The following is a 17,723-nucleotide window of genomic DNA, read 5'->3' on the forward strand; positions in this document are numbered from 1 at the left end:
CCTCAGTGACTAAGTGTCTTACTGATGTCAAAAATGAGCAATGGATTGTTGAGACATTTCCAGCCTTATATAATGATGTAAATAGTTAGCCTAACTGAAAACATATTTTGGAAAATTACTCATAAAATTGGACATAACTGTCATCTTGGAATTTGTTTTTAGCTGAATTATGTAGCACTTTTGAGATAAAGGTGTATCAAAGTTTGCATCCTAACTCTTTTCTCCCCAGGCATCTATAAACTGAATAATAATAGGCTTTTTGATGTGATGGGAAATGCAAGCTCTAATCCCAAGATTGATATAATTTTTTTGTTTCTTTGATCAAACACAGCTGGAGCACTTAAGCATCTTAATTCCTTTTGTAAGATTTCATCTTTCGGCGGACTGCTGTGGTTGTATTCTATGCTTGTTTCCAGCCCTTGCTACCACACTGAAGGAAGTAGCATTGATTCTGATCTCTGTTACGCTAGTGTATCTACAAGGAGTTCAGTGGAGCTACTCACTGTTTACACAGGTGCGAGTGGGAGCATAGTCAGGCCTAGTGGGATGACAGAGTATGTCAGTCAATGCAGAGTTCGCTCTTACGTCTATAATGTCAACATAATTCTCATGCAAGAACAAGAGTTCCTTGCAGTCTGCATGAATCTAGAACCCTGCAATTTTGAGTGGTTTAACTCAGAGTTAAAGTGAGTTTAAGGAGTTTACCAGGATGGATAACAATCCATTTTATGTAGTATTTAGCAGCTGAACTGAGAGCAGATTGACCTCAATGGGCTTTGAATTTGTAACCTGCATCTACATGTGACCAGGGTCCCTTTTTGACTGAATGTTCTGGTTTAAAACCTGGAAACCGTTGCTCCAGCTCCCCCTTGCTGCTGTGAAAAGCTTGCCCAGTACATGCAAGCTCCATGAGGGGGCTCAGAAGTGGGGTGCAGAAGGGATGGGAGGGATGCTATGTCTCAGTGGTATTTACCTCAGGTGGTTCCTAGAAGTAGCAGATAAGTCCTTGTATATCCTATGGGGAAAGGTGAGCAGGAGGTTCTGTGCACTGCCCTCATCACAGGCATCACCCCTGCATGTCAATTTGGCCACAGTTCCCAGCCAATGGAAGCAGGGGAGCTGGTGCTCAGGGTGGGGGCAACACCTGGAGCTTCCTGGCCACAATTGCACTTAGGGGCCACAGGGATTTACCTGGTGCTTTAAATGGAGCCAGCCTTAGCCCTGCTGCACACCTGACCAGACTTTTAATGGCCGAGACAGAAATTTTGATCAGAGCCACCAGGGTCCCTTTTTGATTGAATGTTCTGGTTTAAAACTAGATACCTGAAAATTGTTGCTCCAGCTCCCCCTTGCTGCCGTGCAAAGCTTGCCCAGTACATGGAGCAAAGCTGCCAGGTGGAAGATGGCTCCCAGCTGCCGCAATGCTGGGGGTCATTCCTTCCCCTAGCCATGCTGAACTGGGAGCTCTGTGACTCACCCTCCTTTCAGGGCAACTACTCCATTCCCTGTCTCTTGCTCCTGGACTCTCCTTTCCTCCTTGGGGCTGCATATGTGAGGCGGTGTGAATACCTGAAGAGCTCTGATTAGAGAGCTGGTAGACAATTCCCCTGTGCTTCTGGCTGCCAGTTCTGCTGGGACTGGAGAAAGAGTTTCATGGGCTGCTGGAGAGCGAATGGGGCTGCTACAAGGACCATAAATGACTGTGAGTCTGAACTCCAGGCTCAGGAGCAGGAACAATCTGAACACATGGCCCCTTTAAGCTGGCCCTTGACAACTGGCCAGATCCCATAGGTATGAAGGGCCCTTAACAATGACTGAGGGACTGATGCTGGTACCCTTTGTTGTTGATCAAGGTGACTGATGCTGATCAAGTTGAATGTTTGTTACTGATAACAATGTTGGAGGAATTTCTAGCTGAATTACTGCCTTCTCAGAGGCTATTATAGGAGTCTCTACTCCAAGGCTAGGGTGGGAGTTTGGAACATACTACCAGAAAAGGAAGTCCTCAAAATACTTGAAATGGTCAAATTTAATTTAGCATCTTTATTGCATATACTGAGCCACAGAGATCAAACTTAGCTATTAATATTCTTTTACCCAGCAGGGAGAGAAAAGCTGAGAAATGAAGTTACAAGTGCTTTAAAAAAAATCCAAGTGCTGTCCAATCATTTCAGGATGTTTGCCAAAGTGACTCAAGATCTGCTATAAACAATCAGTGTTTATATTTTAAAATTGTAACCATAATTCCAAAAAAAAAATACTGAATGTTTTCTGGGGTTGGATTTAAATAAACTGAAAAGGCGCTGCTGTTTCCTAATGTCACTATTGGGTGGATTGGGGTTCACTTCACTGCCCTTCTTCTAGTACCTAAGAACAGCTTCCATAGCAAAGCATATGAAGACCTAGAATTCAGCCAGTGTGGATTGCACATGGTCAACTTCGCCACACTCAAGTCTAAAAAGAAAAAAAGAAATTAACTTAGTTCTTAAATTACAACTTCATAAAATCTTATGATAAATAACAAATTTCTATAACATAACATGCCTAACTGCATGAGTGATAAACCATCTTGTTAGTCTTTAAAGTGCTACATTGTCCTGCATTTTGCTTTAACTGCATGAGGGCAGAGGCTGTACAAAAGGCCATGTAGTTGTGAGGCTTGAGAGAAGTTGAGCCACAGAAGCAGGAAGCAGGTTGTTTCCCCTCTAACTCTGAAGCATTTTGCATCAGGGTTTTTAAATCTGTATACTTAATGAGTGTTGGTTACTAATTAGTTAGCTGACTAGCTAATTACGAGTGTTCTCACCGGAGGAGGCGGATGAAGGCTGTATGGATTCCAGCAGAAGATTTCTACCAGCCAGAGGAGGAAAGATGTAATGCTTTGGACTCAGCAGATTGATCAACAAAATCTATACAAAGACTGTAAATGAGACTCAACCTAAGTTTTTAGAACTCTTCAGTTGGAACTGGAAAGAAAGAAGGAAATTAAATAGGTAAACTAAGTAGGTTAGTTCCCACAGAAGCAACAGTGAGGTTGTGGAGTGCTAACAACAATGAAACAGACAAAATGCATTCCTATCTCCCACCTTTATCCCTCCCCATCTTCTCTATACAATTGAATCCCCAGAGTTATAAATGCCTTGGGAATGGAAGTTGTTCATAACTCTGAGATGTTTGAAACCCTGAACAAAACATTGTGGTTGTTCTTTCAAAAGTTTACAACTTAACATTGTGTTAATAATCTTTGAAACGTTACAATTTAGCTTAACAATTCTGTTTCCCTTCTATTTTTAGTAGTTTATGTTTAACAAGTACTGTATTATATTTGCTTTTTGTTTTTGTGTTGTTTCTGTTGCTTCCTGATTGTGTAATTCTGGTTCCAAATGAGGTGTGCAATTGGCTGGTCATTTCTTTACTCTGAGGTTCTATTATAGATCACTTAAAAAGCTGTCTTGCTGTTAGGCAAGTGGGTTATACTAGAAAATTGAAATTAGCCTTTCTAATTGTTTTAAACAAAAATTGAGGGATATATTTACATTGGTGTAAGAAATATTATGCCTATTCCAGATATTTTTCACAAAATGTTACTCTTGTTTTGAAAGTTTGTTTTTAGTTAGAAATGTGACTACAAAAATAACATCCATATTTATTCTCTCTCAATTACTCAATATCACATTTTCTGTTTACCAGGCAGAAACAGATTATTTTTTTCTAACACCTTACTTTGCAGTCTCAATTTAGGAACTGCAACATCAAGCTGTTTTTCTGTGTCATACATTAGCACAAATTATTAAGATTTTTTTCAGTCAAAATTTAGCTGGTGGTTTTGTTCATGATGACTGAGGCAGTGAGAATTCACCACACATTAACTCAATGGTGGGAACAAAAGCAAAATGTGGGGGTGTTTTTGTTTAATCTTTAAGCAGTTGGCTCATATAAATCTAAAGAGCAGAACTAGAGCCAACCCTATAAAATGTATTCCCAGAAATTGATGGGACTACTCACCTGCATAAGATTTTGTTGAATCAAGTCTGTGTTAAGAAGGCATTACTTTGACATAGTCAGTGTTCTGACAAGAAACACAAAACAAGGAACTATTTTCAAGGACAATGATACCTGAAGACAATGATAGTTACGGGTTCTAAACACCTTAGGAGTTAAGGCCCTAAAAGAGTATGAACGCTGCTATATGAATTACAGTCATTTGTCTTCTAACACAGAACAAGAAATGTCATTGGAAAGTGGAAAATGTCATTCTAAAGCCATTCCTGTGTCTACATTGGCAAGATTTTGCACAAAAGCAGCTGCTTTTGCGCAAAATCTTGCCGCCTGTCTACACTGGCCGTGAGTATTTGCACAAGAACACTGATGTTCTACTGTATGAAATCAGTGCTTCTTGTGCAAATACTCTGACGCTCCTGCTCAGGGATAAGTCCTCTTGCGCAAGTGTTCTTGCACAAGAGGCCAGTGTAGACAGGCAACATCAATCTCTTGTGCAAGAAAGCCCAATGGCTAAAATGTCCATCAGAGCTTTCTTGCACAAGAGTGCATCTACACTGGCACGAATGCTTTTGCGCAAAAGCAAATCTTTTGCGCAAAGGCACATGCCTGTATAGACGCTCTCTTGCGCAAATACTTTTAACAGAAAAACTCTTCCGTTAAAAGCATTTGCGCAAAATCATGCCAGTGTTGATGCAGCCATTGTGTTTACCTCTTACTCATTTCTTCTCTTACAAGCCTTTTCCCACTCCTTCCGCATAGCACTTCCCGCTACAAATGCAAAGAACCAGTGACCATCTCCTTAGAAGCTCTGTTTAGGAAAAAAAAAAAGCAATCAGCTGATAAATCAGCTTGGTTAGCTTAAACACAAAAGGGAAGCTTACAAGAAGTGGAAACTTGGACCAATGACCAGAGAGGAGTATAAATATATTGCTTGAGAATGCAGGGGAGTAATCAGGAAGGTGAAAGTGCAATTGGAATTGCAGCTAGCAAGGGACATGAAGGGTAACAAGAAAGGTTTCTTTAGGCATGTTAGCAAGAAGAGGACAATCAGGGAGCGTGTGGGGCCCTTACTGGATGAGGGAGGTAACCTAGTGGCAGACGTGGGAAAAGCTGAAGTACTCAATGCTTTTTTTGCCTCTGTCTTCACAGAGAAGGTCAGCTTCCAGACTACTACACTAGACAATGCAGTATGGGAAGGAGGTGGGCAGACCTCAGTGGGGAAAGAACAGGTTAAGACCTATTTCGAAAAGCTAGACATACACAAATCCATGGGTCCAGATTTAATGCATCTGAAGGTAATGAGGGAGTTGGCAGATATCATTGCAGAGCCTTTGGCCCTTATCTCTGAAAACTCACAGAGATCAAGAGAGGTTCCAGATGACTGGAAAATGTAGTGCCCATCTTTAAAAAAGGGAAGAAGGACAATCCAGATACAATCCACACCTCAGTCCCTGGAAAAATCATGGTGGGGATTCTCAAGGAATCAATTTTGAAGCACTTGGAAGAGGGGAAAGTGATCAGTAATAGTCAACATGGATTCATGAAGGGCAAGTTATGCCTGCCCTACCTGTTTAGCTTCTACGATGAGATAACTGGCTCTGTGAACATGGGGAAATCGGTGGATGTGTTATACCTTGATATTAGAAAAGCTTTTGATATGGTCTCCCATAATATTCTTGCCATCAAGTTAAGGAAGCCCCAGGAATAAGGTGGGGACTAAATTGTGGCTCTGAACATCACAGTTTGGACCCAGCATACCTATTTCCTCTTTGGAGTTGTGTTCTGCATCAGTCTGGTACCTGGAAAAGCTTTATTTCCTCCTCCACATCTGCTTACCTGTGTTGGAGAAAGAATAGCAGACCTGGCAAATGATCTCCCCATTGCATAGGGTCTGGCAAAGCAAATAGCAGGGAGGCTTGGTGACTTTGTTCACCTTTCAGCTGGCTCAGACCTAGGCTCTTGATTAAGCCTACTGGCTGAATTGTTTTCTCTGTATTTTTTGTTTGTTTGTTTTGTTATTAAGTAAACTTGTATGAAACCAGGATCTTTGTTTCTTGAAAACAATTATATATTAATTCTGTTTATTTCCTACTGTTGTGTCTTCCACACACATGCCCTCAACCACCTGTCACATCACTACAGCAGAATAAGCTATAGTCAATTGCACTCCCCAAACTCAGCTTCTCAACATCATTTGCATAAAGCTTAAGCTACGTGTAGGGATTTGAAAAATTCTTTTGTTCATGAATATTTGCACACTCTTTGAGGGAAAAAATTACATAGACATTCAACAGGAATTTCTGATCTATTACAGCATTTAATACAATGATTATAAGCAACTGAAGCATCCAAGAACAATAAACCAGTTGGATACATTTTGGAATGTAACATTGAACTGAAACTGTATCATCTCCCTTTGCACTGAGTAATTACAGAGAATGTTGGTCATAACATCATTTTTCAAAGCTCCATTTAAATTGCATTCAGTAAAGGATTCAGCATTTCTTTATAATAGGCAGTTATGGTCAGTGATTGTTGTTATACTGCCTGTAGACACTTTACCTCTGCTATCTATTTTTCCTGCTCAGATGCAGAGGCTATTAGGAGACATACTACAATTAGAACCGAAACAGCTTTCTTCCTGGGGAGCTAAGATAAAACCCTTTATTAATTGCCCTTGTAAGCAAGACTGTATTGTACTGTGCTACTCTTCATAGCTGAACAAGGAAAAGGGAGGTAGATAGCAATAAATGACAACAAGGACTGAGGGTATGTCTACACAGCAAAGTTATTTCGAAATAATAGCCCTTGTTTCGAAATAACTTTACTAGTGTCTACACAGCCAAAAAGCTATTTCAAAATTAATTCAAAATAGTGGAGTGCTTATTTCAAATTTGGTAAACCTCATTCCACGAGGAATAGCACCAAATTTGAAATAGCTATTTCAAAATTAGTGCTGTCTAGACACACATGTCAAAATGGGGGCCTCCAGCCTTCTCAGGGTGCTCTGGTGGACACTTCAGCCTCAGCCAAAAACACTCCACTCCCTCCCCATCTCCCTTAAAGGGGTTGATTCTGGCCATAGTGCCTGTGCCAGCTCCAAGCCTGCCAGCCCATAGCCAGCAGTCACTGCCCCTGACCCAGTGGCCCCAAAACATGAGCCAGCAAGCCACTGGCAGTCAGCCCTTCACTGCTCCCCAGGAGCAGTCTGCCAGCCCCCAGGAGCCTGCCAGGGCCCGGAGAAGGCAGGCACCTTCCTGGTCCATGGTGGAGATCATGGACCTTATTCAGGTTTGGGGGGGATGCCCCCAACATCCATGATCTCCGCACTAGATGGAGGAATGCAGCCGTCTATGGAAGGATAGCTTCCAGCCTGGCCACCAAAGGCCACATGTGAACCCAGGAGCAGGTCTGCATGAAAATCAAGATGGTCCGGTGAGACCCCCCAATCCTGAGCTCTGAGCTTCCCCTTCCCCTTCTTGCCCTTGCTTCCCCCTTCCAGCTCCCTCCTCCCAGGTTTCCCCCTCCGACTTCTCTTCTCCCTTCTCCCCAGTATCACCAGAGTTTCATCCCTTCCCCCCCCATACAGTTTTGTTAACTAAAGAGTTTGTGTTCATGAAAATACATGTATTTTATTTGACATCAGAAAGGGGGGTTAAGGAAGGGTAAGTGGAAGGATGTGAGGGAAGAATGAGGCACAAGCCCCCAGTGGGGCAGACCAGGGAGTCTCTTAGTGCTCCTCAGGGTGGAAGCTCTCCCACAGGGCCTCCTGGATACTGACAGCCCCCCGATGGACCTCCCGGATGGCAGCCTGCAGAAAGTGCAGCCAGGCTCACAGCAACATGTCCACGAGAAGCACCAGAGTGCCCAGGGGCAGCTCTGGCTCCATGTTGCAGAGTGCTGTGATGTCCTGAGTGAGGGCAACCAGAGCACACAGAGACAAAATGCTTTGCTGTCCCTCATCGAAGTAGGCAAGCAAGCAAGGAAAGCTGAGAACTGGCTGTCTGGGGTAGGGGGAGGTCTCCTTTAAGCACAGGCATCAGATAGCCTCAGGCAGCAGCCACACAAAGTCCTGACCTGATGCTCTGCCAGACCTGGTTCCGGCCAGCCTTAAATGCGATTTAGCATCCACTCAGTGTGGACACGCGATTTCGAAATAGCAAAATGCTATTTTGAAATGCATTTTGTGTGTGGATGTGTTATTTCAAAATATCTTATTTTGAATTAACGATTTTGAAATAAGATATTTTGAAATAACACTCTAGTGTAGATAAACCCTCAGTTAATGTGTCACTAGACTACACCACATTTACATGATGTCAGATTTTTTTCCAAAAATGTTTTGGCCCTTGAATTCTTAAATAAATATCTAGTTATGGGGGGAAAGAACATTCTATAAAGTTGCCGATACTTTGCTTTAAATATGTTGACATTTTAATTTTTTTAAAAAAAATTGTGGTTTGAGACACATCTGATAAAAAACTCCTCAAGGGAGATTAGGATCTAGCAGAACTCATGTATCTCATTTGGTTGGAAGCATATGATAATTTATTGTGTTATTGGTGGCATCAGAGAGAATAAGAACAAATAGTGATGAAGCAGAATTATTCATGTCTGGATAATGCGGGGACAGGCGGATGATATAATGATAGATTAGATTGTTCATAAAGCATTATATGGAATTATCAGTAGAAAGTGTGCTCAGGGCCAGCACAGGAACCCTGCATGACTTTTGACCCCAGTTAAATTCTCAGCACCATATCCTCAATAGTCTCATCAAAGTCAATGGTGTTGTGACAATTTACACCAGCCAAGCTTTTGACCCTCAGAATAAGATCTAAATGAATACACATGCTGCTCTGATACCTCACTACTGACAGTACCCATGGCAAGAAGGCCTTGGCTTTTGATACAAACTTCACAATTCTGTATTGAAATGATGCAGATTGGAGCCTCATCCCTTGATAATATGTACAGGAGAGAAGCTTCAGACACAGATCTCATATCACAATCACAGTTCACCCAAAGCTCTCCGAGGGTATGTCTACACTGCATCCCTAGTTCGAACTAGGGATGCAAATGGAGACAATCGAAGTAGTTAATGAAGCGGGGATTTAAATATCCCGCGCTCTATTAACATGATCTCGCCGGCACGCTAGTTCAAATCACAGCGGATTCGAACCAGGAAGTGCGTGCCGGGATGCGTTAGTTCGGACTAAAGCCCTTAGTCCGAACTAATGTTACTCCTCAAAAAATGAGGTACATTATTTGTACCAAAACCTCCTGATTTTATTCAGGGCACATTTGTGTCTTTCCTACTTCATCTTATACTGATAAAAATTAGCAAAATTCTGCCTCTGCAGCAAAATTCTGAATGTTTACCCAAAGATAAATTCATAATTTTCCCAATAAAAATCAGCTGCATTCTGTGGAGCTTTGAATTCAGAAGCAATTTTCCATATACAAAAATATCAGTAATTGAATTGTCCAACTTGAAAAACTGTAAATGGGTCTACTTTTCAGAGGATGTCTTTTCATCACTTTTTGATAATTGAGACCCTTTAAGTTTCTCAGTCTGGACATCCAAAACTTTAGGCACTATAGAAAATCTTGGTAATAACTTATAATAAATCATAGAATCATAGAATAATAGGACTGGAAGGGACCTCAAGAGGTCATCGAGTCCAGCCCCCCACCCTCAAGGCAGGACCAAGCTCCACCTACACCATCCCTGACAGATGTCTATCTAACCTGTTCTTAAATATCTCCAGAGAGGGAGATTCCACCACCTCCCTTGGCAATTTATTCCAATATTTGACCACCCTGACAGTTAGGAATTTTTTCCTAATGTCCAATCTAAACCTCCCCTGCTGCACTTTAAGCCCATTACTCCTTGTCCTGTCCTCAGAAACCAAGAGGAACAAATTTTCTCCTTCCTCCTTGTGACACCCTTTTAGATATTTGAAAACCGCTATCATGTCCTCCCTTAATCTTCTTATAAAAGTATAAAAAGTAATAATTGCAAGATGCTTTGGATGCTTAGGAGGAAATCTGTGGTGATGTAATGCATCTGTTCTAATGTTTCTTTCTTTAAAGTTTTGACAATTTTATAAAAATAGTACACCATGATACTGCTATGTTGGTTTTAATACAAAGTAATTATCTTCAAACACATAGAAACATATTAGTTAATAGACACCATTTATTCGATTTTGCCTCTAGCTTGGGTTATACCATCAAAGTCAAACCAACTGCATTTATTTCTAAATCAAATTAATTATAAATTCAATAACCAGCCATATTCCCAACTCAAAGATGAAATGCATAATAGATGAATGTAGTGATCTAATGATAATACTGGTTTAATTGACAGTGCTTTATAATTTCAGGCTCCTTAGTAAAGCTGGTACCAGCAATTACCTTTCCAAAAACATAGAATTACATTCATTAATAGGAACATACAGCCCTGGGTATGTCTAGACTACAGGTATTTTTTTTTAAGTGGACTTTTTTTGAAAAAGCTTCCCCTGTGTCTAGACTGCTGCCGTGTTCTTTCAAAATTAAATCAAAAGAATGCGGCAGTTTTTTTAACCGTGGTAAACCTCATTTTATGAGGAAGAACGCCTTTTTTTGAAAGAGCACTTACAAAAAAAAGGCACTCTTGAATGCAAACAGGGCTTTTTCGAAAGAGAGCATCCAGACTGTCTGGGTGCTCTCTTTTGAAAAAGTGGTTTGCTTTTTCAAAAGAAGTGGTTGCAGTCTAGACACTCTTTTCGAAAAAGGCTTTTTCGAAAGATTCTTTCAAAAAAGCCTCTTTCAACAGAGCCTTGTAGTCTAGACATAGCCTCTTTCCCCCATCTTTAGAATACTTTATTCCTTTGGCTCTGATGCATGTTGGTTTTCCCAAATATAAACATTTAGGCAAATTGCCTTAAAAATATCCTCTTGGATTAGTAAAAGAAAAGATGGAATACTAAATCACTGATCCCTTTCAAGAGATACAATAGATAAAATGATGTCTACAAAGGAAGATCCTACTAGCTGTCTTCCAACAAATATTCCACAAAATAAGAAAGATGATTATTTCTGACTTTGTTAAATGCTTCTGAATGCCAAAAGGGCCACACAAATCAAATAAGCAGCTACACTGCTTCTTTTGGTGCAAAAACCCCTTGCACAAAAAGAATAGTCAGAAAATATGCTAATGATGTCATGACTCATACTAATGAGTCCCTCATTAGCATATTTTCTGCCACAAAAACTTGCAGTGTGAACAAAGCCTGCAGCTATGTCTACGCTACAGGGTTTTTGAGCAAAAACCCATGGAGCACCCACACCTCAAGTGCGTTTTTGCACAAGAAAATTTACAGTAAAACTGCAGAACAGAGGGCTTTTTGCAGTATCAGTATACCTCTTTCTAGAAGGAATAACTCCTGTTTGTGCAAGAGTTCTTGCACAAAAAGGTGTGTGTGGACACTCAACTGGGGTTTCTTGTGCAAAAAGAACCTATCAGGAAAAGCACAGGTGCTCTGATGGCCATTCTGTGAATGGCAATCAGAACTTTCTTGCGCAAGAGTGTCAATGAAGCGTGCATGCACTTTTTTGCAAGACATTTTTGTGGAAGATTTCTTCCACAAAAAGCTTCTTGCGCAAAAACCCTGCAGTGTAGACAAAGCCTGAGTAAACAGAAAACCTCAATTTTAAATGCCTCCTATAAAAGAGACCCCCATACAGTAAGCTATGGAACTTCAGATATCAACCTCAGAGGACTGAAAGGCTAAGTCCTTCCTTCCAGGATATGAACTGTGGTTCTAGTGAGTTTACTTTTAGGTACTTCAGATCTGATGCATAGATTACTAAGCTATTAGCCTCAAGGGACTCTCCCTGTCAGAATTATAGAGAAGAAAGAACAATTCCAAAGCATGAATCTTCTGGGCTTGTTGGAAGGAATGAGCATTACAAATGTGGAAAGACTTAGCAGTGGGTCAGTGAAGTCATGCAGAAGTCTGTCGGAATTTGGTTTTGCCCACTTGTTGCTCTATATTTCACCTGATGTTTTCATTGGATTACTTCCTCTGCCCCTTTCTTTTTTCCTTTTTTTTCAACATTTTCTCCTAAGTAGATCATGAACACAGTACCATTCAACCATGTACTCTGCTTTTGAGCCAACATAGTTAGCATGGTTTCAGAATTAATCCAAAAGACTTCACCTACTCCCTCATGAATGAACTGAATTGATGAGAGAGCTGTGAAAACAGATTTAAACATATCTGTTTTAATGTTAAATGGATTGTGTTTGCATTCCTGATCAGTAGTTCACATTATTGTCATCATCCTTCAACCTGATCTGTTTGTTGGTTTTTTAAAAGTATAGAAGTGTATAAATATTTATTTTTATTACTCAGATATCATTTTGGCATATCATTTTTCAATCTAAACAAACATAGCTCTGCTCAGTTATTTCTTCTGCATACCTTTTTCCTATTACTTCATCTCCACTATCAATATGCAGGGATTAAGGAGCTAAAACATCTGGTTTCACTGATCAAACAGAAGTGGGTGGTGGTCAGCCCTTCACTAGATAGAATGTGTGACAAATTCTTACCCTGGAAATATTTGCTCAGAGATATCACATCCCTCATTGCCTGGATAACTAGCCAGCCAGTCACAGAGCCTCACTTAAGCCTCTGTTTATTAAGCAAATTCAGTTATGGAATCAAATCTGCATCCCTAAATACTATGAAATTGTTTATTTTCTCTAATCTTTCCCATTTATAGTTGACGTGAACCCAGTCATTATATTTATGGATGTTTTAATCTGATGTCATAAATTCATGTATGTAAATTGATGCCAGGTAAGCCTCATCATCATGCATTGTTCAAATGCCACCACATTCTAAGTTTAAAGTTAATCAAGCTACTTAAGTGAGGAGTATGAATTGACTGGCCATATGTACTTTAGGTTTGCCCTTTGCATGATTAAAGATAGGGTGTCGATAAAGAACAAATCAATACGGGGAAACAATGACATTATGTCAAAAAGTAAGGAGGATTCCACCCATGATGTAATTTGATATCAAATACTATACAAAACGCGAGTTTATAATATGTTCGGCTGTATTCTGCCACCATTACTTAGGGTGAATAGTGCCATTCTCTGAGAGGAATAGTAATAGAGATGTAGCCATGTTAGTCTGGTCTAGCTGAAACAAAAGACAGGATTAAGCAGCACTTTAAAGACTAACAAGATGGTTTACTAGGTGATGAGCTTTCGTGGGCCAGACCCACTTCCTCAGATCAAATACACATTAAAAAGATAGCTTCCCCAATTATCACCTCTAATCATTAGCTCACGGACATTAACCTCCACCCCCAAGCTCCCTCTGTTCTGAAATTTGATTTGTCATTTTTATATGTGTTCACTTTTTTGGATTGTATCCCTTTGGTATATATGGTCATGCCAATTTTCTTCCACTATTTGATCTGAGGAAGTGGATCTGTCCCACGAAAGCTCATCACCTAATAAACCATCTTGTTAGTCTTTAAAGTGCTGCATAATCCTGTCTTTTGTTTCTCTGAGAGGACTGCCATATGAGTCAATGAGATTGGTTGTGGAATAAAGTTGCTACACAACAGGGATAAGAGTGGCAGTACCTCAGCTCTGATAATTAAAAACAGCAAGCACTGTTAATTTTAGGTGATCAATTTTTGCAATTTTATAAAGTAACCTCTTTGTTTCTCCCACTGAAAATGTCAGTGTTTAGGGGCATGAATTTTTAATTCTGCTCTTATTCAGCAGCCATGGGTTTGAAAAATAGACTAGAACAAAATTAATTGTGGGCACTGGATCATTACTTTTCATTTCATATACACACTTCCTTCCCTCCCTCCCTGCCAAACACTACCATTGTGGCTTGTTACCTTTCTCCAGATATAGCACCTGCTTCAGATGCAGTCCTCAGTAACCAGAACAAGAGAGTTGGGGCTCTGAGATTGTCATCGTCTGTTTCCGTCTCACTCAAAATGGGATTTTATTTCATGGAAATGGTTCATGCTATCAGAGGGCATCATCCTGGGAGCTTTATGATTGGCTTCAATGGAAGCAGGAATGCATCATATCCCAGTGAGGTTTGATCTCAGTCACTTACATTGACATTTTCTCTTACGTAGAGGACACCCACAAGGCCCACGTAAGCATTAAAGTGGTGCAGGTGGGTCTTATGCTGGACCTCCACACCGGATGAATTTTCACCTTAACACTTATTTCCAATAATGCCTATAGTCACGGTGTCCTGGTTATTGATCTATTTTGATAGCCCTCTTCTGCTTCAGCTGGTACCACTACTTTTTCTATGTACTCAAGTTATGTTTCCTGTATTTCTTTTGCTGGTGATTATTTTCTATTATTATTCTCTAAGGAGAATAATATTATTTGTTTTTATTCTTCTCTTTGGGCACATCTACACAGCAGGGCTAAAAGCCGAAATAAGCTATGCAACTTGAGGTATGTCAGTTGCATACCTTAAGTCGAAATAGCTTATTTTGGCCTTTGGCGCTGACTACACAGCAGTAAGTCTGAGAAAGAGGACTCTTCCTTCAACTTCCCTTACACCTCGTAAAATTAGAGTTATAGAACTCGGAGTAAGAAATCTTCCAGCTCAACATTATTTTGACATTATGTTGAAATAATGGCTTGCTGTGTAGACTCGGACTATGTTATTTTGGAATAACTGGCATCAGTTATTCCGAAATAACACTGCTGTGTAGACGTACCCGACGGAGGCTTCTCTAGCTTAATGAGTGAAGTAGTTTCTGCAGCCTCCATGTATCTCATTAGATCTACTCTGCATCCTTTCTCCAGACCTCCCCACTTCTAGGTGCCTTCTGTATGCTTCTGCAACTACAAAAACAGCCCTCAGGTGTCTGGGTCCTACTCTAGGGATCAGAAGAGCACTCCCCCCTCAAATTCTTCCCCTCCTTGTGTAACCACTGATTACTATGTATTTAGCTTTCCCCCTAAAAGCCTGATCCACAGAAGGCACGAGTCTGTTACTACTAGGGAACCTGGCTCTGTAGCTCTAGCCATAAAGACCATTTAGCTTTGTAGGTTTCTGTTATTAGCTAATATGGTGTCCATCACATTTGTGCTCTTTAAGTGCACAATTTCAATTACAAGGGGCCCTCCACACTATTGCTCCCTGCAGAGGATATGTTCAAATATTGGCCACACCTGTGTTCCTCCTAGAAGTCTGGACTGGAGCCACCATTGTCTAATGAAGGGTTTGAAATCCCCAGATCATCTCTGCACTCTCTCTGTGTGCAATTGTTACTATTGCCATAGTTTTCCTTGTGGAATAAATCATGGAATCCTATTTCTAGCTATGTTAGGGCTCTCATTTTGACAGAAGTGACAAATTTCTAATCCTTTGGAAAAACCAACCAACAGCCTGACCCAGCTCCCGATTTCAAACATGCTTTTCCATTGGTGCCCAATATGTCTTCACAATTTAAAATAAATGGACATGAAAATTGCACCTCAGTTTTCAAAGAGAATTTTAATGTCTATTATATTCAATGCACTTTCATCCCAGAGCACTGTCCCGGAATTGCAAAGAGGATTGAAAACAGATCTCAGAAACAATTACTACTCCAAAAACAATCTTCATCATGCTGGACAAGGGAGGAACAGAAAATATCAGCTGGCTTTATGTGGACTTTGCTTCTTATTTTGAATTTATAACTAGTCTGAGAAAATAAAGTTGTGTGAACAGGGAAGGTAGAATTTTCCAAAGTGCTCAGCATTGGCCAACTTTGCAGCCAGTGATGTGCATGGTAAATCTCCCATCAATTTCAGAGAGAGTAGAGCTTGGCCAGCATTTAGCTCTTTTGAATCAGAATGGCTACGTCTACACTGGCCCCTTTTCCGGAAGGGGCATGTAAATTTCACTAGTCGTCGTAGGGAAATCCGCGGGGGATTTAAATATCCCCCGCGGCATTTAAATAAAAATGTCCGCCGCTTTTTTCCGGCTTTTAAAAAAGCCGGAAAAGAGCGTCTAGACTGGCCCCGATCCTCCGGAAAAAGTGCCCTTTTCCGGAGGCTCTTATTCTTACTTCAAAGTACTTCAAAGTAAGAATAAGAGCCTCCGGAAAAGGGCACTTTTTCCGGAGAATCGGGGCCAGTCTAGACGCTCTTTTCCGGCTTTTTTAAAAGCCGGAAAAAAGCGGCGGACATTTTTATTTAAATGCCGCGGGGGATATTTAAATCCCCCGCGGATTTCCCTACGATGACTAGTGAAATTTACATGCCCCTTCCGGAAAAGGGGCCAGTGTAGACGTAGCCAATATGTTTACAGCTAATATTCTTTGAGCATTTTCTATAGAAGGCCACATTTTAGAAGGAATGCTCTTATTAAGATACCAAGAAATAATTAACAGCAGTTCAGAGAGTCGTTCAAGTCATAATTAGCACTTAGTTGGTGCACAGTCCTTTGCATAGGGATTAACTTCACCAGAAGACTGTTACCACAGGTTTTCCCTTAAATCTGAAGTATTAAAGTAGATGCTGGAAAGCAGAAAAAGAAGGCACCCAAGAGCTTAAACAAGAATGAGAGAGAGAGCACTTGACTAGAAGCAGAGGAAGAGTTCTCTGCTGCATTACAGAGGCATGCCCACCTTAACAGAATGATTTCCTTATATTGTGGAAGGGAAATAATGTGGAACTAATAAGTCAGGGCTACAGTGCTGTATGTCCTATGACCTTATTGTCTCCCAAGGTTCTTTCTTGCAGACTGGAGGGCTACAAGAGAACACTACAGCAGATGGAAGTGTCTTGCTTTAATTTAAATGGAAAACTCACATTATTACCTATGATTGGCTGATAGGGTAGCAGCAAAAATAATTTTACATTTCAGATCTTGCCATTCCATTGACACCTGGACAAATCAACCAGCTGGATATTTTTCCCTTTCAATAAGCCGATGATACAATTTGAAATTCAAACATTTCTGTAACTAAAACTATTAAAGCTTTCCTTGTATGCAGGTGTACATAAGGTTGCTCACCACCATGCTGTCTGAGAACCTCCATTGCTTGCTACACATTAGATTATTGTTTTGCTCATGTGAGTAGTAATTGTGCAAGCCTCAATGACTGTGTCCAGACTCAAGGGTTTTTTCGAAAAAAGTAGCCTTTTTTTGAAAAAACTTCACCTGTGTCTAGACTACAGCCGCGTTCTTTCAAAATTAAATCGAAAGAACGCGGCTTTTCTTTCGACGGCAGTAAACCTCATTGCACAAGGAAGAACGCCTTTTTCGACGGAGATCCGTCGAAAATAAGTGTGTGTGGATGCGGGGAGGTGATTTTTTCGAAAATAATGGCCTCCAGGAAGAAGCCCTGGTGGACAATCTGGGGCATGCCTTGCATGTCTCTGGTTCCTGTCTGCAGCCATTTGTTAAAGGGACAGGCACCCTCACAGCCACTTGTGGAAGCAAAGCAGCCAGAGCACACGGCTGGTTAAGTGCAGCATGTCCCAGCCCAAGACCCTCCTGGCCCTTCTAGAGACCCTTCTGGGGACCCAACCAGGGGCTCCAAACGTCGGGCACCATCATGGTCTGGGCCAGAGCTCAAGACCCTTCTCGAGCTCTGGGGAGAGGAGGAGGCCTTACAAGCCCTAAAAAGCAGGTGGCGAAATGCGGACATTTATGGCCACATGGCAGAGGCCC

At 41.0% G+C, this 17,723-nt stretch overlaps 1 protein-coding gene across 1 annotated transcript in view; it reads left to right on the forward strand.

Moving 5' to 3' along the window:
• SEMA3E (semaphorin 3E) overlaps positions 1 to 17,723 on the forward strand; it is a 220,585-nt gene that overhangs the window by 120,412 nt on the left and 82,450 nt on the right. The gene's annotated exons all lie outside the window — the stretch shown is intronic.

Source organism: Pelodiscus sinensis, chromosome 1 (genome assembly GCF_052426305.1).
Source record: "Pelodiscus sinensis isolate ZL-2025 chromosome 1, ASM5242630v1, whole genome shotgun sequence".
In the NCBI taxonomy this organism is placed as follows: domain Eukaryota; kingdom Metazoa; phylum Chordata; order Testudines; family Trionychidae; genus Pelodiscus; species Pelodiscus sinensis.